Raw genomic sequence first — 23,363 nt, 5'->3', positions numbered from 1 at the left:
CACATAAGTAGCTCTGTAATCGTGTTTCAGACCTGCCATTGCAGTGTCTGTATGTGCAGTTTTAACTGTAAATTCGACTTGGCAAGTGTACCCACTTGCAAGGCCTAAACATTCCCTTTTCTTACATGTAAGACACCCCTAAGGTAGGCCCTAGGTAGCCCCAAGGGCAGGGTGCAGTGTATGGTTAAGGTAGGACATATAGGCCCTCATTACAACCCTGGCGGTTGGTGTTAAAGCGGCGGTAATACCGCCAACAGGCCGGCGGAAAAAATGGGATTACAACCGTGGCGGAAACCGCCAACATAGACATCCACTTTAACACTCTGACAGCCACGGCGGTACAAACAAACAGCGCTGCGGGCACCGCCAACAGAAAGGTGGGAGACAATGTACCACCCACCCTATCACAACAGGCCTATCCGCCACCTTTTCCGGGGCGGAACCAACGGAAATAAAAACACAGCGGAAACAGTACACAGAAGGGAAAACACTCACCTCTCCTTACCACGGTGAGTACTGCACCCACAACACAGGGGAGGTAAAAGAGAGTGACACACACATGCAACACGCAACACACCGACCCCCACCCTCACCCACAACACCATACACAGAAATACATGCTGCAACATTACATATACAACCCCCCACCCCCCTGGAAGAACGCAAGGACCAAAGGAAATGATTTGAACAAATGTAATCATGTGAAATATCATTATCAAAATGCAAAATCCAGCATAAACAATTATGTACACCAACTACACAAGTCCGGATAGTGCACCAATCGTTGTCCGTGGATCACTGGGCCCAAAATGCATGGGCGAGGCCCACACTAGATACCTGACTCCAAATGGAGATCACACTGGAGGGGCATCACATAGAAAATATACAGGCACTTCAGGGGGAGGGGGGCATCTCAGCCTGATGAACGGACGACACCACTGCTCCACATGGGGCTCCATGCCCACAGTTTGGTCCTGGGGAGTGCCAAGCCACAGTCTCTCAAGTCTTTCCAGTGGGTGGTTTGCCAACTGCTGCATTCTGGGGAGTGCAAAGCCACAGTCTCTCAAGTCTTTCCAGTGGGTGGTTTGCCCACTGCTTTATCCTGGAGAGTGCAAAGCCAGTCTCTCAAGTCTTTCCAGTGGGTGGTTTGCCCACTGCTTTATCCTGGGGAGAGCAAAGCCACAGTCTCTCAAGTCTTTCCAGTGGGTGGTTTGCCCACTGCTGCATCCTGGGGAGTGCAAAGCCACAGTCTCTCAAGTCTTTCCAGTGGGTGGTTTGCCCACTGCTTTATCCTGGGAAGTGCAAAGCCACAGTCTCTCAAGTCTTTCCAGTGGGTGGTTTGCCCACTGCTGCATCCTGGGGACTGCAAAGCCACAGTCTCTCAAGTCTCTCCAGTGGGTGGGTTGTCCACTGCTGCATCCTGGGGAGTTCAAAGCCACAGTCTCTCTAGTGGATAACAGTCTCCACTGGTTCTGTAGGGGGCATGGTGTTTTGAGTGCTTCATCCTGCCAAGGACTGAGGTAGTGGACGTGATACTCCACTGGTTCTGGAGGGGGCATGGTGCCCAGAGTGCTTTATCCTGCCAAGGACTGAGGTAGTGGATGTGATACTCCACTGATTCTGGAGGGGGCATGGTGTCCAGAGTGCTTCATCCTGCCAAGGACTGAGGTAGTGGATGTCATAGTCCACTGGTTCCGGAGGGGGCATGGTGCCCAGAGTGCTTCATCCTGCCAAGGACTGAGGTAGTGGATGCCTTTCTCCACTGGTTCTGGAGGGGGTTTTGTGCCCAGAGTGCTTCATCCTGCCTAGGACTGAGGTAGTGGATGCCTTTCTCCACTGGTTCTGGAGGGGGCATGGTGCCCAGAGTGCTTCATCCTGCCAAGGACTGAGGTAGTGGATGTCATACTCCACTGGTTCTGGAGGGGACATGGTGCCCAGAGTGCTTCATCCTGCCAAGGACTGAGGTTGTGGATATGATACTCCACTGGTTCTGGAGGGGGCATGGTGCCCAGAGTGCTTCATCCTGCCAAGGACTGAGGTAGTGGATGCCTTTCTCCACTGGTTCTGGAGGGGGCATGGTGCCCAGAGTGCTTCATCCTGCCGAGGATAGAGGTAGTGGATGTCACACTCCACTGGTTCTGGAGGGGGCATGGTGCCCAGAGTGCTTCATCCTGCCAAGGACTGAGGTAGTGGATGCCTTTCTCCACTGGTTCTGGAGGGGGCATGGTGCCCACAGTGCTTCATCCTGCCTAGGACTGAGGTAGTGGATGCCTTTCTCCACTGGTTCTGGAGGGGGCATGGTGCCCAGAGTGCTTCATCCTGCCAAGGACTGAGGTAGTGGATGCCTTTCTCCACTGGTTCTGGAGGGGACATGGTGCCCAGAGTGCTTCATCCTGCCAAGGACTGAGGTTGTGGATATGATACTCCACTGGTTCTGGAGGGGGCATGGTGCCCAGAGTGCTTCATCCTGCCAAGGACTGAGGTAGTGGATGCCTTTCTCCACTGGTTCTGGAGGGGGCATGGTGCCCAGAGTGCTTCATCCTGCCGAGGATAGAGGTAGTGGATGTCACACTCCACTGGTTCTGGAGGGGGCATGGTGCCCAGAGTGCTTCATCCTGCCAAGGACTGAGGTAGTGGATGCCTTTCTCCACTGGTTCTGGAGGGGGCATGGTGCCCACAGTGCTTCATCCTGCCTAGGACTGAGGTAGTGGATGCCTTTCTCCACTGGTTCTGGAGGGGGCATGGTGCCCAGAGTGCTTCATCCTGCCAAGGACTGAGGTAGTGGATGCCTTTCTCCACTGGTTCTGGAGGGGGCATATCTCTCCACTGTTTCTGGAGGGGGCATGGTGCCCAGAGTGCTTCATCCTGCCAAGGACTGAGGTAGTGGATGTATCTCTCCACTGGTTCTGGAGGGGGCTTGGTGCCCAGAGTGCTCCACGTGCAGTGTGGCCAGAACAATACACTCATATCGGTGTGTGTGCCACAAGATTGCCGAGGTACAGGTAGCATAATATGCCATGGAGGCAGAGACATACCCCATACTGCTGCAGCTTCGCATTCCATATGCAGGTGATGACTGTGATGACAGTGATGCTTCATGGAAGCTGCCCAGTGTGCTGGAACTCACCACCAGCCTCGGACGACTGACCACTGGGGATGGCAGCCATTTCTGCGGTGGTGCCACTGTCTGAGGACGCCGCGGGCCGCTGGCGGTTCTTGCAGCGGTGTCATTCGCGGCGGTGCTTGGGGCGGTGTCAGTCGCCACGCTGTTGGCTGCGGGGTCTGTGGCGGCGGTGCTGGCTGCGGGGTCTGTGGTGGCGGTGCTGGCTTTAGGGTCTGTGGCGGCAGTGCTGGCAGCGGGGTCTGTGGCTGTGCAAGTGGTGGTGTTCTCTACTGTACAGGTTAGCATCGACGTGGACAGAAGGTGTGACAGTGGTCCCTCAGTCGGTGCCACCTTGTCCTCTCCTGACCTTCCCTTCAGTTTTTGGCCCTTCCCCACCTTTGATGGTGGCGCAGCTGTCTTACCACTATCCCCTTTCGTTTTCCCTGACCCCTTGGTGTCATGTGTCATGTCCATGGAGCTCCCGTCGCCCTCCGTCCCACTGGTGGCTTCAGACTCCATTGTTTCGCCCTCCAGGGCCAAGTGGGATGCAGCTCCCTCCTGCTCCGGTACCAATGCTCCTCCGCCTGATGATGCTATTGCACACAAGAACAGGGAGACCACAAAAAGTTGAGGGAAGACATGTTCAGTGCATGCAACACCACTACCGTTGGCGGACACAACAGACACAGCAGCCCCCTGCACTACGCCATGCACTTATAGTTCCTAGATTAATCACATGCCCATGGGGTACAAGGCCTAAGCCCGATTGCTGCACACCTGGAAGTCACAGGAGCCTGACTAGGTGTAGATGGCACTAATCACTAGTGGGGTCGGGGTGCCCCAGACCCTGACTCACAAGGGACCTTGCCTACCAAGATCGCCCTGGCCTAGGGGCACCCACTGCCCGCCTCTCCACCCAGACACCTCGTAATGCATGAAGAATCAGCTGAATGAGAGTGTACTTACCCCCTTGTGGCTGCTGTGATGCCCTCAAGCGCCCATCCAACTCCGGATAGGCCACTGCCAGGATCCGGAATATCAGGGGGTCATCGTGCAACGGGCACCCCTCCCACGTTGGGAGGTCATGACCAGCTGGGCCTCCACCATCTTCTTGCTCCAGCGGCGCAGGTCCTCCTATATTTTACGGTAGTGGGTGCTCCGTCTGTGGTGGACCCTCAGGGTCCGGACATCCTTGGTGATAGCACGCCAAATAGCCTTCTTCTGGTGGGCACTGACTTAGAGGAATAGTACAGGGGGAAAGGAAAATCATTACCCATCCGCACCGTCATACTCATTGGCCCACGTTCCCACCCTTGCCCTGACGCACATACACTCACCGTCCACATATGCAGGCCTTAGCCCCCCCCATTTATCTTCCTTCCACACCACTCCAAACAGGCATTGCCCATGCAGCATGCTCACAGTGTACTCAACTGTTTGTCTGAAAGACCGTACAGTTGTGTGTACTGGGGGAGGACCCCATCGACTAGTTTCTCCAACTCCTCCGAAGTAAAGGCAGGGGCCCTTTCCCTAGGCACATGAGCCATCATCACTTCCAGACACAGGTCACAGCAGCACTTGCAGTGTAGGTCCTCTCCTGTTGAAGGTCAGGTATCAAGTGACTGAACAGACAAAAAATGGCGGTCACGTCCGCAGCGGTGTGTACCGTCACCACCAGCATACATCGTCATTGGCTCCTCGGACCCATAGGGTCCAATGTTAACCAATGCTGGATTGCGCTGCGGTCTTTGACCGCCCACCGCAACAGCGTACAACGCCAGCGCAGTTACCTCATATCCCCTTGTCCTACCTTACATGTCAGGCAGCCGCCATTTCAGGGGGCCACACGGCTTTAATATTAACTGCGTCACACCAATATAGGCCGTGAACACACACAGTTACAGGCACATTGCGGATTAATAGATGTTTGCAAATAATATTTTGTGATACCTCAGTGTTGGCTGACTCTCTGCTCGCTGTTCTCATCCATACAGCACGTCTGCTGGGGCAGGTGATGGAATGGCGGCATCCTCCTGTGTACAGACCGCTGGTGGACCTGTCGACAATGGAAGAGAGACACATAATAGTCACCTACAGATTTGATCGTGCCACAATCCATGATCTGTGTGCCCAGTTGGAGCCAGACCTGATGTTAGCTATCCGCCATCCCACAGGAATCCCCCCTCTAGTGCAGGTCCTGTCAGTACTCCATTTCCTGGCAAGTGGTTCCCTTCAAACAACAGTGGCCATTGCATCAAGGATGTCCCAGCCAATGTTCTCTAACGTGTTGTCCAGAGTGTTGTCTTCCCTGCTGAAACACATGCGCTGTAACATTGTGTTCCCTCAGGTGGAGGATTTGCCCACAATGAAAGGTGACTTCTATGCCCTGGGGCATATCCCCAACATCATAGGTGCCATTGATGGGACACATGTGGCCTTGGTACCCCCCGCAGGAGTGAACAGGTGTACAGAAACAGCAAGAGCTACCATTCTATGAATGTGCAGATGGTGTGCTTGGCAGACCGGTACATCTCTCATATGAATGCCAAAATTCCTGGCTGAGTGTGTGACGCTTACATTTTGAGGAATAGCAGCATCCCTTATGTGATGTGGCAACTTCAGAGGCACTGTGTGGCTAATAGATGAGGACAAGGACCCTATACAGTGTGAATAGGTGTCTGGGTATGGGGTTGTCCCTACGGGTTAGTGTGTGTCTAACAGTTGTCCCTCCATATTTGCAGGTGACTCTGGTTACCCCAACCTGTCATGGCTACTGACCCCAGTGAGAAATCCCAGGTCAAGGGCAGAGGAACGCTACAATGAGGCACATGGGTGAACTAGGAGGGTGATTGAACGCACCTTAGGCCTCCTGAAGGCCAGATTCTAGTGCCTCCATGTGACGTGTGTTTCTCTCTACTACTCACCAAAGAAGGTGTGCCAGATCATCGTGGCCTGCTGTATGCTGCACAACCTGGCTTTGCGATGCCAGGTGCCTTTTCTGCAGGAGGATGGGCCAGCTGGTGATCTTGTGGCAGCTGTGGAGCCTGGGGACAGTGAAGAAGAGGAGGCAGAAGGAGAGGATATCGACAACAGAAACAACATAATCATGCAATGCTTCCAGTGAGACACAGGCAAGAAGATTTCACTGTCTCCCAAATCTCATACTATTATTGGAGCTAGCATAAGTCTGTCATTTTCACTCAGTGTATGGACCCTGGTGTTGTGTTCCTGTGGCGGTGCCTCCTGTCCACTAGCGCCAGTGGAGGTGGAGGGCTGTTCATCGTCCAGGCTAGTGTCAGGGGCCCCTTGTTGTGCCACAGTGTCCCTCCTGGTGTTGACAGGTCTTGCAGCACCTCTGCAATGGTGACCAGGGTGTTGTTTATGGACTTCAGGTCCTCCCTGATCCCCAGATAGTGTTCCTTCTGCAGCCGTTGGTTCTCCTGAAACTTGGCCAGTGCAGTTGCCATCGTCTCCTGGGAATGATGGTAAGCTCCCATGATGTTGGAGAGGGCCTCCTGGAGAGTGGGTTCCCTGGGCCTGTCCTCCCCCTGACGCACAGCAGTCCTCCCAGCTTCCCTGTTTTCCTGAGCCTCTGTCCCCTGAACCGTGTGCCCACTGCCACTGCCCCCAGGCCCCTGATTTTCTTGGGTTGGTGGGTTTGCCTGGGTTCCCTGTAGTGGTGGACACACTGCTGATTGGCGTGTCCTGGGGACAGAGGGATGGGCCCACTGGGTGGGTGCTGTGCTGGTGTTTCTTGAGGGGGGAGGGTCTGTGGTGGCTTTTGCCAGTGTCAGGGGAACCGACTGTCCGGAAGTCCCTGATTGGCCGGGCTGGTCATCTTGATCCAGTTGTGCAGAGCTGCTGTCATCACTGTGGGTCTCTTCTGTGGGGGGACTGGATATGTCTGGTACCTCCTGTCCGGTGACGTTGGGTTGGGGTCCTGCAGGCATGTAAAGGCATGATTATTGCATCTGTGTGTACCATCGTGTGCAATGGGTGAGTGACCCTGTACTCCAATGCTTGCATTCTTGTCTTGGTCCTTGTGTGATATTTGGTTTGGGGTCTGTGTGGGTATCTGTAGTGGACATGCTTTGGTGATGGGTGTCCATGCTTTGGTGTTGTATGCAGAGCTTGGTATTGGGATGGGTGGGTTGTGATAGTGGGGCATATGTGAGGTGTTGGAGTGATGGGGGTGAGGGTGAGGGTAGGAGTATGCGATGGCATGCAGGTAGGGTGGGGGGATGAGGTAGTAAAGAGTTGACTTACCAGAGTCCTGTCCTCCTGCTACTCCAGCGAGGCCCTCAGGATGCAGTATTGCCAACACCGGCTCCTCCCATGTTGTTAGTTGTGGGGGTCCACCGCCAGTCCTCTGTACAGCAATCTGGTGTCTGGAGACCACGGAATGCATCTTCCCCTGTACGTCGTTCCACTTTTTCCTGATGTCATCCCTAGTTCTTGGATGCTGTCCCACTGCATTGACCCTGTCGACAATTCTGCACCATAGCTCCATCTTCCTTGCAATGGAGGTGTGCTGCACCTGTAAACCGAATAGCTGTGGCTCCACTCGGCCAATTTCCTCCTCCATGACCCTTAGCTCCTCCTCAGAGAACCTGGGGTGTCGCTGAGGTGCCATGATGTGGTGTGGGTAATGTATGAGATGGTGTGTGTTGTGATGTGTGAGGGGATGTGTTGGTGTGTGTTGTTTGAGGTGCGTGGATGTTGTGTAAGTGATGGTGTTGTGTGTCTGTGGATGCTGGTGTTGTTTATGGTGGTGAATATCTCTGGCGTAGTTTCAGAATTCTGGTAGTAAGGGTTTGTGGGTGATGTGGGTGTGTGCTTTATATTGGATTGGGTGTTTGGGTGTGGTGTGTGTATGTGTGTCAGGTGTGTGTATTTTGAATTGTCCAATGTGGTTGTGTTTTGTAAATGTTTGTGTATTTTGAGGGGGCGTTGTGTACCGCCAATGGAATATCGCGGTTGAAAGACGCCGCTTGGATTAGTGGGTCGTGATAGTGTGGGCGTATTCCTGTTGGCGTGACGGTAGAGGTTTTGTTATCACCAGTTTATCACTGACCTTTGCGTACCGTCACCGCTAGCATACATCGGCATTAGCTAACCGGACACATAGGGTCCAATGTTAACCGATGCTGGATTGCGCTGTATTCTTTGACCGCCCACCGCGACGGTGTACAACACCAGCGCAGTTACCTCATATCCCCTTGTCCCACCTTACATGTCAGGCAGCCGCCATTTCAGGGGGCCACATGGCTTTAATATTAACTGCGTCACACCAATGTAGGCAGTGAACACACACAGTTACAGGCACATTGCGGATTAATAAATGTGTGCAAATGACATTTTGTGATACCTCAGTGTTGTCTGACTCTCTGCTCGCTGTTCTCATCCATACAGCACGTCTGCTGGGGCAGGTGATGAGATGACAGCATCCTCAGGTGTACAGACAGCTGGTGGACTTGTCGACAATGGAAGACAGACACATAATAGTCACCTACAGACTTGATTGTGCCACAATCCATGATCTGTGTGCCCAGTTGGAGCCAGACCTGATGTCAGCTATCCGCCATCCCACAGGAATCCCCCCTCTAGTGCAGGTCCTGTCAGTACTACATTTCCTGGCAAGTGGTTCCTTTCAAACAACAGTGGCCATTGCATCAAGGATGTCCCAGCCAATGTTCTCTAATGTGTTGTCCATAGTGTTGTCTGCCCAGCTGAAAAACATGCGCGGTAACATCATGTTCCCTCAGGTGGAGGATTTGCCCACAATGAAAGGTGACTTCTATGCCCTGGGACATATCCCCAACATCATAGGTGCCATTGATGGGACACATGTGGCCTTGGTACCCCCCGCAGGAGTGAACAGGTGTACAGAAACAGGAAGAGCTACCATTCTATGAATGTGCAGATGGTGTGCTTGGCAGACCGGTACATCTCCCATGTGAATGCCAAATTTCCTGCTTCAGTGCGTGACGCTTACATTTTGAGGAATAGCAGCATCCCTTATGTGATGTGGTGACTTCAGAGGCACCGTGTGTGGCTAATAGATGAGGAAAAGGACCCTATGCAGTGTGAATAGGTGTCTGGGTATGGGGTTGTCCCTACAGGTTATTGTGTGTCTAACCATTGTCCCTCCATATTTGCAGGTGACTCTGGTTACCCCAACCTGTCATGGCTACTGACCCCAGTGAGAAATCCCAGGACAAGGGCAGAGGAATGCTACAATGAGGCACATGGTTGAACTAGGAGGGTGATTGAACGCACCTTCGGCCTCCTGAAGGACAGATTCTGGTGCCTCCATATGACAGGTGGTTCTCTCTACTACTCACCAAAGAAGGTGTGCCAGATCATCGTGGCCTGCTGTATGCTGCACAACCTGGCTTTGCGATGCCAGGTGCCTTTTCTGCAGGAGGATGGGCCAGCTGGTGGTCTTGTGGCAGCTGTGGAGCCTGGGGACAGAAAAGAAGAGGATGCAGATGAAGAGGCTATCGACAACAAAAACAACATGATCATGCAATGCTTCCAGTGAGACACAGGTAAGAAGATGTGACTGCCTCCCATATCTCATACTATTATTGGAGCTAGCATAAGTCTGTCATTTTCACCCAGTGTATGGACCCTGGTGTTGTGTTCCTGTGGCAGTGCCTCCTGTCCACTAGCGCCAGCGGAGGTGGAGGGCTGTTCATCGTCCAGGCTAGTGTCAGGGGCCCCTTGTTGTGCCACAGTGTCCCTCATGGTGTTGACAAGGTCTTGAAGCACCCCTGCAATGGTGACCAGGGTGTTGTTTATGGACTTCAGGTCCTCCCTGATCCCCAGATAGTGTTCCTCCTGCAGCCGCTGGGTCTCCTGAAACTTGGCCAGTACAGTTGCCATCGTCTCCTGGGAATGATGGTAAGCTCCCATGATGTTGGAGAGGGCCTTCTGGAGAGTGGGTTCCCTGGGCCTGTCCTCCCCCTGTCGCACAGCAGTCCTCCCAGTTTCTCTATTTTCCTGAGCCTCTGTCCCCTGAACCGTGTGCCCACTGCCACTGCCCCCAGGTCCCTGATTTTATTGGGTTGGTGGGTTTGCCTGGGTTTCCTGTAGTGGTGGACACACTGCTGATTGATGTGTCCTGGGACAGAGGGATGGGCCCGCTGGGTGGGTGCTGTGCTGGTGTTTCCTGAGGGGGAAGGGTCTGTGGTGGCTTTTGCCAGTGTCAGGGGAACCGACTGTCCTGAAGTCCCTGATTGGCCGGGCTGGTCATCTTGATCCAGTTGTGCAGAGCTGCTGTCATGACTGTGGGTCTCTTCTGTGGGGGAACTGGATATGTCTGGTACCTCCTGTCCGGTGACGTTGGGTTGGGGTCCTGCAGGCGCGTAAAGGCATGATTATTGCATCTGTGTGTGCCATCGTGTGCAATGGGTGAGTGACCCTGTACTCCATTGCTTGCATTCTTGTCTTGGTCCTTGTGTGATATTTGGTTTGGGGTCTGTGTGGGTATCTGTAGTGGACATGCTTTGGTGATGGGTGTCCATGCTTTTGTGTTGCATGCAGGGCTTGGTATTGGGATGGGTGGCTGGTGATAGTGGGGCATATGTGAGGAGTTGGAGTGATGGGGGTGAGGGTGGGAGTATGTGCTGGCATGCACATAGGGTGGGGGGATGAGGTAGTAAAGAGTTGACTTAACAGAGTCCTGTCCTCCTGCTACTCCTGCGAGGCCCTCAGGTTGCAGTATTTCTAAGACCTGCTCCTCCCATGTTATTAGTTGTGGGGGAGGAGGTGGGGGTTAACCGCCAGTCCTCTGTAGTAATCTGGTGTCTGGAGACCACGGAACGCACCTTCCCCCGTATGTCGTTCCACCTCTTCCTGATGTCATCCCTAGTTCTTGGATGCTGTCCCACTGCATTGACCCTGTCGACAATTCTGCACCATAGCTCCATCTTCCTTGCAATGGAGGTGTGCTGCACCTGTGATCCGAATAGCTGTGGCTCTACCCGGACAATTTCCTCCACCATGACCCTGAGCTCCTCCTCAGAGAAGCTGGGGTGTCGTTGAGGTGCCATGATGTGGTGTGGGTGAAGTGTGAGATGGTGTGTGCTGTTTTGTGTGAGGGGATGTGTTGGTGTGTGTTGTTTGAGGTGCGTGGATGTTGTGTAAGTGATGGTGTGTGTCTGTGGATGCTGGTTTTGTTTATGGTGGTGTCTATCTCTGGCGTAGTTTCAGAATTCTGGTAGTAAGGGTTTGTGGGTGATGTGGGTGTGTGCTTTATATTGGATTGGGTGTTTGGGTGTGGTGTTTGTATGTGTGTCAGGTGTGTGTATTTTGAATTGTCCCATGTGGTTGTGTTTTGTAAATGTGTGTGTATTTTGAGCAGGTGATGTGTACTGCCAATGGAATATCGCGGTTGAAAGACCACCGCATGGATTAGTGGGTGGTGATAGTGTGGGCGTATTCCTGTTGGCGTGACAGTGGAGGTTTTGAAATCACCAGTTTATCACTGACCTTTGGTGTGGCGGACTTGTGTGGGTGTCTGTATTATTTCAGATTCTGAGCTGTGGGTCGTAATAGCTGTAGCGGAATTCCACGGCTGCAGCGGTATGTTGGCAGTCTTCTGCACAGCGGTAAACGGCATTTACTGCCAGGGTTGTAATGAGGGCCATATTAATGTGTTTTATATGTCCTGACAGTGAAATATTGCTAAATTCGTTTTTCACTGTTGCAAGGTCTGTCCTCCTCATAGGTTAACATCGGGGCTACCTTTAAATCTGATAAAAGTGTAGAATCCTTTTGGGAGAGGATAGACATGTTTAGTTTGGGGTCTCTGAGCTCACAATTTAAAAATACATCTTTTAGTAAAGTTGATTTTAAGATTGTGTGTTTGAAAATGCCACTTTTAGAATTCCCTGTCTGGGTCAATTTGACAGTTGGGTTGGTTGCACCTCACACTAGACAGTGACACAAAGGGAGCTGAGGTGTAGCCTGCATATCCTGATGAGCCATCTGTGCTGGGAGGGAGGAGAGGAGTGGCCACTTACACCTGAAAGGGCTGTGCCTGTCCTCACACAATGCAGTCTCCAACCCCCTGGTGAGTGTCTGGGGCCTGGCCTGGGCAATGCAGGATTTCACATTCAAGAGAGACTTTGCTTTGAAGTAGGCCTACTTTAAAGGAGAAATTGGGTATAAGAAGGGCACCCAAAACCACAGACTTTAGATCACTTCTGGACATCAAGAGGAACCTCTGCCTGGAGAAGAGCTGAAGAGCTGAGGAGAAGTGCTGCCCTGCCTGTGACTGTGCATTGTGGAGCTATCCTGCAGTTGCTGGTTCTACCTGTGCAAGGGGACAAAGACTGGACTTTGTGGTATAGTACTGCTTGAGAAGGACTCTCCAAGGGCTTGGACTGAGCGTGCCACCTGTTCTGAAGTCTCAGGGCCATCAAAGACTTCCCTTACCAACACCTAGGGGGTCATTACAACCCTGGCGGACGGTGTTAAAGCGGCGGTAATACCGCAAACAAAAGGGAATTATGACCCTAGCGGAAACCCCCAACAAAGACAGCCACTTTAACACACCACCCGCCACGGCGGTACAGACAAGCAGCACGGCGGTCACCGCCAACAGACAGGCGGAAGACAATGTACCGCCCATAGTATCACAACCCGCCAATCCGCCACCTTTTCCGGTGCGGATTCTCCGTGGATAAAAACACGGCGGAAACAGTTACTGCAATGGGAAAACGCTCACCTGAACACATCCCACGGGGAAGGAGGATAGCATGGAGCCGGAACTCCAAATCCTACCGGCCCTCGTACTCCTACTCATATATGAATACCAACGGCTGCGCCGGCGACGACAACGGTGAGTACAGCACCCAAGACAGAGGGGTGGGGGGAGGCAAAAGTTAGGGGGACAAACACGCAGCACCCCCACCCCCAACCCCACCCTCGCATATTACAACACACACACCAATGCAGTCACAAAAATCACAGTAACAACCCACAACCCCCCCGGAAGAATGCAAAGACAAAACAAAATCAGTACAAACATTGTAATGTATCAATATACATGTCTCAAAAATATACAGATATATTAGAAAATCATACAAAAGTATACACATTCCGAGAAGTAGTTCAGATATGCACATAGAAATGTCCGTGCACCACTAGTCCAAAAATGCATGGGCGAGGCCCACAATAGATACCTGTCCACACAAAGAGAGAACACTGCCGGGGCATCAGATAGAAAGACTACAGGCACCTCAGGGGGAAGGGAAGGGGGGGGCACCTCAGCCAGAGGAGTGCAAAGCCAGATCCACGACGGGGCTCCATGCCCATTGATGTATCCTGGGGAGTGCAAAGCCACAGTCTCTCAAGTCTCTACAGTGGGTGGCTTGCCCACTGTACCATCCTGGGGAGTGCAAAGCCACAGTCTCTCAAGTCTCTACAGTGGGTGGCTTGCCCACTGTACCATCCTGGGGAGTGCAAAGCCACAGTCTCTCAAGTCTATACAGTGGGTGGCTTGCCTACTGTACCATCCTGGGGAGTGCAAAGCCACAGTCTCACAAGTGGAGAACAGTCTCCACTGGTTCTGGAGGGGGACTGGTGCCCAGAGTGCTTCATCCTGTGTAGGACTGAGGTAGTGGATGCATGTCTCCACTGGTTCTGGAGGGGGACTGGTGCCCAGAGTGCTTCATCCTGTGCAGGACTGAGGTAGTGGATTCATGTCTCCACTGGTTCTGGAGGGGGACTGGTGCCCAGACTGGATTAGTCTCCCCGTGGAAGTTCCTGTCCCGTCACTGTCCCACCTGCACATGGAATAACGATGCCTGATGTGGTGGCCTTTTCATTCTTGCCCGGTGCATGCCCTGTTCAGCAGTGCTTTGGCATGGCGGTTCAGAACTCTTCAGCGGTGCTTTGCCATGGCGGTGCATGCATTGTTCAGAGATGCTTTACCATGGCGGTCTCTGGACTGTTCAGCGGTGCTTTGCCATGGCGGTTCAGGACTCTTCAGTGGTGCTTTGCCATGGCGGTGCATGCATTGTTCAGAGGTGCTTTACCATGGCGGTCTCTGGACTGTTCAGCGGTGCTTTGCCATGGCAGTTCAGGACTCTTCAGCGGTGCTTTGCCATGGCGGTGCATGCGTTGTTCAGAGGTGCTTTACCATGGCAGTCTCTGGACTGTTCAGCGGTGCTTTGCCATGGTGGTTCAGGACTCTTCAGCGGTGCTTTGCCATGGCGGTGCATGCATTGTTCAGAGGTGCTTTACCATGGCGGTCTCTGGACTGTTCAGCTGTGCTTTGCCATGGCGGTTCCGGACTCTTCAGCGGTGCTTTGCCATGGCGGTGTCTGGACTGGGCATTGGTGTGTGGCATGACGTTCTCTGGACTGGGCATTGGTGTGTGGCATGACGTTCCCTCATTGCCAGCAGGGCTGTGGCAGCCGGTGCCCTCCTGGGCACTGACTCCGGCGGTGGTCTCCTGACCAGTGATGATACTCGAGCCCTCCTGGGCACTGACTCCGGCGGTGGCGGTGGTCTCCTGACCAGTGACGATACTTGGGCCCTCCTGGGCAATGACTCTGGCGGTGGTCTCCGTACCAGTGACGATACTTGGGCCCTCCTGGGCACTGACTCCGGCGGTGGTCTCCTGACCAGTGACGATACTTGGGCCCTCCTGGGCAATGACTCTGGCGGTGGTCTCCTGACCAGTGACGAAACTTGGGCCCTCCTGGGCACTGACTCCGGCGGTGGTCTCCTGACTAGTGACGATACTTGGGCCCTCCTGGGCAATGACTCTGGCGGTGGTCTCCTGACCAGTGACGATACTTGGGCCCTCCTGGGCACTGACTCCGGCGGTGGTCTCCTGACCAGTGACGATACTTGGGCCCTCCTGGGCACTGACTCTTGCGGTGGTGTCCTGACCAGTGACGACGGTGCTTGCGGTGCTTGCGGGATTCCATGAATGTACAGATGGTCTGTTTGGCAGACCAGTACATTACGCAGGTAAATGCTATGTTCCCTGGCTCAGTGCATGACGCCTACATCCTGCGGCATAGCAGCATCCCTGCACCGTGTGTGGCTATTAGGCGACTCTGGTTACCCCAACCTGTCATGGCTATTGACCCCAGTGAGGAATCCCAGGACCAGGGCAGAGGAACGCTACAATGAGGCCCATGGGCGGACTAGGAGGGTGATCGAACGCACCTTCGGCCTCCTTAAGGCCAGGTTCAGGTGCCTCCATATGACAGGTGGTTCCCTATTCTACTCACCGAAGAAGGTGTGCCAGATCATCATCGCCTGCTCGATGCTTCACAATCTTGCTTTGCGACGCCAGGTGCCTTTCCTGCAGGAGGATGGTCCAGATGACGGTGTTGTGGCAGCTGTGGAGCCTGTGGAGCCTGTGGACAGTGATGAGGAGGAAGCTGAGGAAGAAGACAACGACAACAGGGAGTCAGTAATACAGCAATATTTCCAGTGACACACAGGTGAGAACATTTTCATTTTTAACCTTACATTCACTGTCACACGTCTTACTCTATCCTGTGTGTAATTTAATGGGATTATTTGGTAACTGAGTTGTTCCTTTCCATTACGGTTTCACAGGTGTGGTTACCAATGTGTGTCATCTGCAAGCATCCTTCAAGGACTTGTGATGTGTGACATTGGTATGTTGCCTTAACAACTATAAATGCATTTTGACACGGTCATTGATAATACATTTTAAAAAACAGAATGTTTTGTGGTTCAAGGGTGTTTATTTAAGTGCTCAAAAATGGAGGGGGGTTGTAAAATGGTGAGGGGTGATGGTGGAGGAATGTCCATGGTAAAGTCCAGTCTATTAGTCTCACAGGTGCACTGCCCATCTGGGCAGTGGAGCTGGGGCAGTTAAAGTAAGGACAGGGTAACAAAGTGGGACGGTGGGGGGACAATCAGGGTGGTTTCATTTCCTAACGGGGGTCTTGCCATCTTTCTCTGTCCTGTTCCTGGATCTCAGGGACCGCTTGCGTGGTGGTTGTCCATCTGCAGGGGGTGGGGTGCTGGTGTGGTGGTCCTGTGGCGGGGCGTCCTGTCCACTAGCTCTGGCGGAGGTGGTGGGCAGTTCATCGTCCTGGCTAGTGTCAGGGGCCCCTTGGAGTGCCATGGTGTCCCTCAAGTTCTGCTGTATGTCCTTCAGTCTCCTGGGAGTGGTGGTATGCTCCCATGATGGAGGATAGGGCCTCGTGGAGAGTGGGTTCCCTTGGCCTGTCTGCCCCCTGTCGCACAGAAGCCCTCCCAGTTCACCTGTGTGCCTGTGCCTCCGTCCCCTGGACCGTGTGCCCACTACCACTGCCCCCAGGTCCCTGTTGTTGTTGGGGTGGTGGGTTATCCTGGGTTCCCTGTAGTGGTGGACACACAGCTGATTGACCTGTCCTGGGTACGGAGGTTTTGGGCCCGCTGGGTGGGTGCTGTGCTGGTGTTACCAGAGGGTGGAAGGTCAGTGTTGGGCTGTACCTGTGCAAGGGGAACCGACTGTCCCGAGGCCCACGATGGTCTGGGCTGGTCATCAAGATCCAGTAAGGCAGAGCTGCTATCGTCACTGTGGGCCTCTTCTGTGGGTGGAGTGGAGATGTCTGGACCCTCCGGTGTGGTGACGGTCCTTCGTGATCCTGCAGGGGCATAAGAGCATGATTATTGCATGTGTGTGTGTCATGGTGTGCAGTGGGTGGGTGTTTGTGTACCCCAGTGCTAGCATTCCTGTGTGGGGGCTTGTGTGATGATGGTTAGTGGGTTGTTCTGGGTATGTGCAGTGGGCATGCTTTGGTGAGTGGTGAGCATGCTTAGTTGTGTCATGCAGGGCTTGGTGTTGGGATGGGTGGTTTGTGTTCTTAGTACATTAGTGAGGAGTTTGAGTGATGGGTGAGGGGGTGATGGTGGGGGTGTGTGATAGCATGCAGGTAGGGTGGGGGATATGATAGTTAAGAATTGACTTACCAGTGTCCATTCCTCCACCGACTCCTCCGAGGCCCTCTGGATGCATGATGGTCAAGACTTGCTCCTCCCATGTTGTTAGTTGTGGGGGAGGAGGTGGGGGTCCGCCGCCAGTCCGCTGTACCGCGATGTTGTGCCTGGAGACCGCTGAACGCACCTTCCCCCGTAGGTCGTTCCACCTCTTCCTGATGTCCTCCCGATTTCTTGTGTGTTGTCCCACTGCGTTGACCCTGTCGACTATTCTGCGCCATAGCTCCATCTTCCTGGCTATGGATGTGTGCTGCACCTGTGAGCCAAATAGCTGTGGCTCTACCCGTACGATTTCCTCCACCATGACCCTGAGCTCCTCTTCGGAAAAGCAGGGGTGTCTTTGGCATGCCATGGGGTGGTTTGTGTGATGTGTGAGGTGGTGTATGTGGTGATGAGTGTAGTGATGTGTAGTGGTGTGTGGTGTTTAGGGCGTGGATGTAGTGTGGGTGATGGTGTTGTGTGCCTCTGTATGGTGGGATTGTCTAATCAGTGCTGCCTCTCTGGCCTTCTGTCGCAATTTTTGGTCATTGGGGTTTGTGGGTGATGTGGGTGTGTGTTTTATATTGTATTGGGTGTGTGGGAGTGGTGTTTGTATGTGATTCAGGTGTGTGTATTTGGAATTGTCCAATGTGGCGGTGTTTTGGAGATGTGTGTGTATTTTGAGCGCGGCGGTGTGTACCGCCAATGGAATACCGCGGTTGAAAGACCGCCGCATGGATTCGTGGGTCGTAATAGCATGGGCGTGTTTCTGTTGGCGTGGAGGTGGAGGTTTTGTTTTTGCCAGTTTAACACTGACCTTTGGTGTGGCGGACTTGTGTGGGTGACTGTATTTCGGCGGATTCCGAAATGTAGGTCATAATAGCTGTGGCGGAATTCCGCGGCGGTGTATTGGCGGTCTTCTGCACGGCCGTAAGCGCCTTTTACCGCCAATGTTGTAATGACCCCCTTAGTCTCACTGCTGAGGCTCCTTCGGCCGACTCCAGGCCGACGCCGCTGCTGAATCCGATGACACCGCCTGTGATCTTCGCTGGAACGTGACGACCTTGGTAGGCCCAACACCGATGCAGCCCCTCCGAAGTCAGAGACTCCGTGGAAGTCGCTGCACCATGTCATGACTGACGCCGCTCGAAGTGTGTGGATTCAACTTTTCTCACAAATGCCACGATCCCCGACTTCGCGCATCGGCTTGTTTTCATTGTTCACCCAGGTATTGTACCTGGGGGTCTGCGTGACTCTGCAGCTGGCGCCATTGGTGTCGGATTGTTGGGAACGACTCCTTCACGATTCTGTGTTAACACCTCATCAAAGCATGTTTTGTTTCGAAGCGCTATTTTTTAATTTAATCTTTAAAAATTCATAACTTGACTTGTGTACGTCGGATTTTTGTCGTTTTCGTCTTGTTTTGTTTAGATAAATATTTCCTAGTTTTCTAAAACTGTGTTATGTCATTTTGTAGTGTTTTCATTAAGTTGCTGTGTGTGTTGGTACACATACTTTACACCTAGCACTCTGAAGTTAAGCCTACTGCTCTGCCAAGCTACCAAGGGGGTAAGCAGGGGTTAGCTGAGGGTGATTCTCTTTTACCCTGACTAGAGTGAGCATCCTTGCTTGATCAGGGGGTAACCTGACTGTCAACCAAAGACCCTATTTCTAACATTGCCTACATCAGGTCTCAATTGATACTTCGTGCCTGATTTAATGATGTAGACTGTTTCTTCTGAGGTATACTTTGGCAAATCTGAGGCTGTTTGACTAGTTTAGGTTATGGCTATGTTCATCACTGCCTGATTAATGGTGTAACAGGTGTTCTACTTCACATACACCTGTTGGTTGGTTTTGTGGGATATGTTGTCATTCAATGGGATGAGTCAAGGTGCACATGTCATTAATGGGTGCAACAGTAATCAGTTGAGAAAGTGTTGATTCTGGAATTAGGTAGTGTGAATCACATGTCTGGACAATTGTTACTGCTGTAGATGTTCATATGTTCATATTTTGTCTAGTCAGCATGCATGGTGGAATGGTATGACCCCTTCATGTACATTGTTTGGTGTCCATTGTTTTTTTGGTTTAATTATGCTCCCTGTGGTTGTCTGTGGATGTAGGCCCCACTTGCAGTACATAGGACTCTTGGTCATGTGACAATGTATAATTTATCTGATTAGTGGCTGCAAGAACTCCTAATTCATTTTTTCCTAGTATTTAGATAGACGTTTCAATTCTACATCATTTTGTGATGCACACTGTATGGGAATGCCACATGTAGTGTAATCATCTGAGTTTTTTGTCATTGTGTATGTTTTGTACACAATTATCAGTCAGGCATGTTATTGTAAAGCAATTTGCTGTGTTGTATGTGAAGTGAGATGAGTTTACTTTCAAGGAACATGAGTTTTGGTAAAGGACTGGGCAGGTGTTGAGTAGGAGTAGGCATGATATTGAGTTATCAGTCAACTGCATTTCCTTAGACTGATTTGATGATGGACAGTGATGATCTGTATGGGAGTAGATTTTTGATGTCGCCAATCCAGCTTGTGCATGATGCTTTTGAGTTACAGCTGATTTGATGGGATGGTGAAGTAGTAGTCAGATGGTTGGCTTATATTGTGGGTGACACTGCTGTCATATGGGAAAGTTTGAAGTATCTTGTTGTGACATGATGTAGACTCTGAGTGTTTTTTGACTGGGGCTTTATTAGCAAGAGATGTTTTGTAACATTTGTGCATGTTATAATGTATGTACGTTTGAAGGATGTAATGACCCTCTCTCTCTCTTTCATCAGCATCGGCAGGTCAAGGAGATGGGGCACAGCTGAGTGGGGAAGCTGCCGGCCACGGGACCTGGAGTGCTGAGGCCACTGACGGACCCAATGGCCCGGAGGGCAAGGGGAGTGCCATGGAGGAGACAGGATCCAGTTCTTTATCATCTGAATCCTCCTCCAGTGGACACGTGCTGCTGGTAGTGGACCCATCTAGGACCACCGCAGCACCATCTCTGTCCACCCCTTCCCCTACTACCGTAGCCCTCCCTGTAGCTCTTCACCCAGTTGGCCATGACCGCTCACCCAAAAGGGTGGGCATCTCCTTTGCAGCAGGCACCTCTGCCCCTGCTCCTGTCATCTCTGCTGCCCTCAGTGAGGAGGCTATTGACCTCCTGAGCTCCATCTCTGTGGGTCAGTTGACCATAGTGAATGCCATCCAGGGACTGACAGCTCAAGTCCAACATAGAAATAAGTTCCGTGACGACATTCACAGTGCACTGGCTGGCCTACAGAGATCATTTCAGGCTCTGGTCTCCACACTGATGGCAGCCAGTCACCTTTTGTCTCCCATCTTCCATCCCCCGTTCACTTCCCAATCGCAAACCCCTCTTCCCCGACCCAGACAAAGCACACAGACAAGCATGCATCCACGTCAACATCCATCAGTAGCTCAGTCAAACACAAGCACGTCAAGATACACAACCGGCATGCCCTCAAACAACATACACCTGCACGTACATCAACAGTCATTACCTGCACTGACACCCCCACCACCTCCAGAATCACATACAAAAAACCTGACACACCTGCAGATACCACACCAACATTCACAGATGCAGCCACTACACCTACCTTACCCACAGACAGCACCACAGCAGACCTGCAGACATCCACCCCAATCACTAGACCCACAGATATATCAACCACTGACACTCCTATATGAAGGACATCCATCATACCTGCAGTCACAACCCCTACAGTCACCCAGCACCTCCACCCTGTCAGTCCCTTACACATAAAGGTCCTCACTCACCCACCAAACAGACAGCCACCACCCACAAGCATACCTCCCACACACGCACCCACATCAAGCACATCTACATGTCAAACACTCCCTCACCCTTCACTCCCAAACCCCCTTCTGATGACCGTCCCCCTGTGTTTAAGAAAGTGTTCTTCTCATGTTTTTACCTTTTCCTTACTCCTCTTCCCCCATGAGACCCCTGAATGCTCATTTCACTCCCCAGGCCTGTCCCTTCCACCTCAAGGCCTCACCTACCCCACTGCAAGTACCCATGTCCCTTCCACCACCAAGAAGTCTACCCCTCCCAAGAGAACCCAACCCTCCCCTAAGCCTAGACCTCACCCTCCCTTCCAAGCCCAATCCCAAAGGACCCCTTCCCAAGGCGAAGCCCAAACCCCACTCCGCACCCCCTCCCATCCCTGAGTTGCTTGCCTGCCCCCTTGATATCCGTACCTGTGGAGGTTGCATGGCAATCAGTTGTGCGCACCAAGATGTGCATAAAGTGCATGTTGCACGTGTCATACTTGGACTGGCCTATGGCCATGAACTTTTTTAATATTTATGACATTTTTATTACATATTTGGACCAACAAGTTGTTGGTTTTGACGTTATATATTTGCCCTAGATTTTTTTCCTTGGGTCACTTTAGAAAATGGCTGACATTGTTTGTGTGTGAGTATTTGTTTATAAGTGGTGTCTCTGCTACCTGTTTTGTCTGGGCAGCATGTGAGGTTGCATGAAGTGCATTTGTCCCCCAGTCATGGGTGTGTGTTGTGTGATGGGCATGTGTGTGTTTGGGGACATGTTGGTGTCATGGTATTGAGTAGTGTTAGTATTGACGTGTTTGTTACAGTATTGTGTGCCTTTGTGTGGATTGACTGTTAATGTGTGTGGTGAACGGTATGTCAGATACGTTGTGATGTGTGTTTGCTGGGTATGCCGACTGCTGTGTTGTATAGTTGTGTGATAGTTTGTGTTCGTTCCCTGATGATGGTACGTTGTGTTGTATGTGTGATTTGTCATTGGGTAGTCTGCAATGTGGGTGTTTGACAATGCTTTGCTGGTTTTGCAGTTATGGTGTTGTAGAGTCATTGGGTGGTGTTGTGTGTGACTGTGCCGGTGTTGTGTTTCTGGGTGCAGGGATGTGCTTTTGACATGCGTGCGTGTGATGGCCATAGTGTGTGTATTGTGTATGTGCTGGTGTGTATGTGATTGTCTGTGAGTGTGTGTGTCAGCGTCAGGTTACGTGTGTGTGTCACCCTGGCCACACGTTTCTGATTGGTATGTTGTGTGTCAATATGTACTTTGACAATTTACAACAGTGACAGAAAAGTGTTTACTTACAGTTGCTGTCATTGTCTTTCGCATTGATTACGGTCTCTGCGCAAGCAGGAGCCATCGGGAAGACATGTAGTTCTTGTTTCACGGCAGCTCCAGACTAGCCTGGCTTCCTGGAGGTGAATGTCTCCTATACGGTTGGTTTCCGCCTGGGTTTCCATGGTGGTGCTTGTGTTAAGAAGAAATAAAATACAGGCATTAAGAGTTGTTAAAGTAAAAAAAAACAATGAACTAGGAACATTATTGTGCTATCGAGAGATATTATCACTGTAGGAAGATGACTTTTGGAGGCAGCCTTTAATTTGTTCTTAATACAAATTAATTCACAGAAATAGCATTCTGCAGTAAGAATCTTGATGTAGAACTGTGTTATGTTTAGGTTCGGCGCGCGCTTCCGCGTGCCGAACCCGTTCTGCCTCGGTCGCGTCTGGCGGCTCGAGCGAGGCAGAGTGGGAGTTGTTCGGAGATGAAGCCGACAAAGAGACGCGGTTCCTGCGCTCTTCATTATTGATTTATTGCCAAATAAAGAATACACAAAACGCTTACTTCGGTGGTTCCAGAGATGATTTCAACACATTATTTGTGGCGACGAGCTGGTTTCCTACTACGCGTTGATCGTGAGGAGATTAGGAATATATTTCTTGGCACTTTCTTCGTGGGAGGCGTCCTACACATTTTTTACTGAAGAAAACAGGCGTAGTCTGGGCATTTCCTTCAGGAGGTTGGTGAATCAGCAAGTGTTGTTGGGGATATAGTACGTGTACTGATTTGTACTGAATATGGCCTTTTAAGGTGCCATCTTGGAAGTACTTTTTGCTTAAATCTTTCCGGTGATATATCACCAAGAGAATTTTATTGTTACGTTGTTCAAAGTACATTGACTGTGAACGTCACGCCTGGTGTTAGTAATGCAATCAGTCAATCCACCACCACCGTTCTTGGAAACTCCTGGGGCTCCTCCAATTCCATGGAGTCTGTGGTTTGATGGCTTTGAAACTTACCTGGGTGCCATAGGAGCATCTCGTTTTTGCCCTGAAAGAAAGAAATGTTTGCTTTTACATTCATTGGGGTATGAAGGGAGAGAGATTTTCAAACATTTACCTGAGCTACCGCAATTGGATGAAGAAGAACTAGATGAATATTTGATGAC

This window comes from Pleurodeles waltl, chromosome 1_2 (assembly GCF_031143425.1).
Source record: "Pleurodeles waltl isolate 20211129_DDA chromosome 1_2, aPleWal1.hap1.20221129, whole genome shotgun sequence".
Lineage (NCBI taxonomy): Eukaryota > Metazoa > Chordata > Amphibia > Caudata > Salamandridae > Pleurodeles > Pleurodeles waltl.
The sequence above is the reverse complement of the archived record's forward strand: the minus strand, read 5'-3'. Positions refer to the sequence as shown.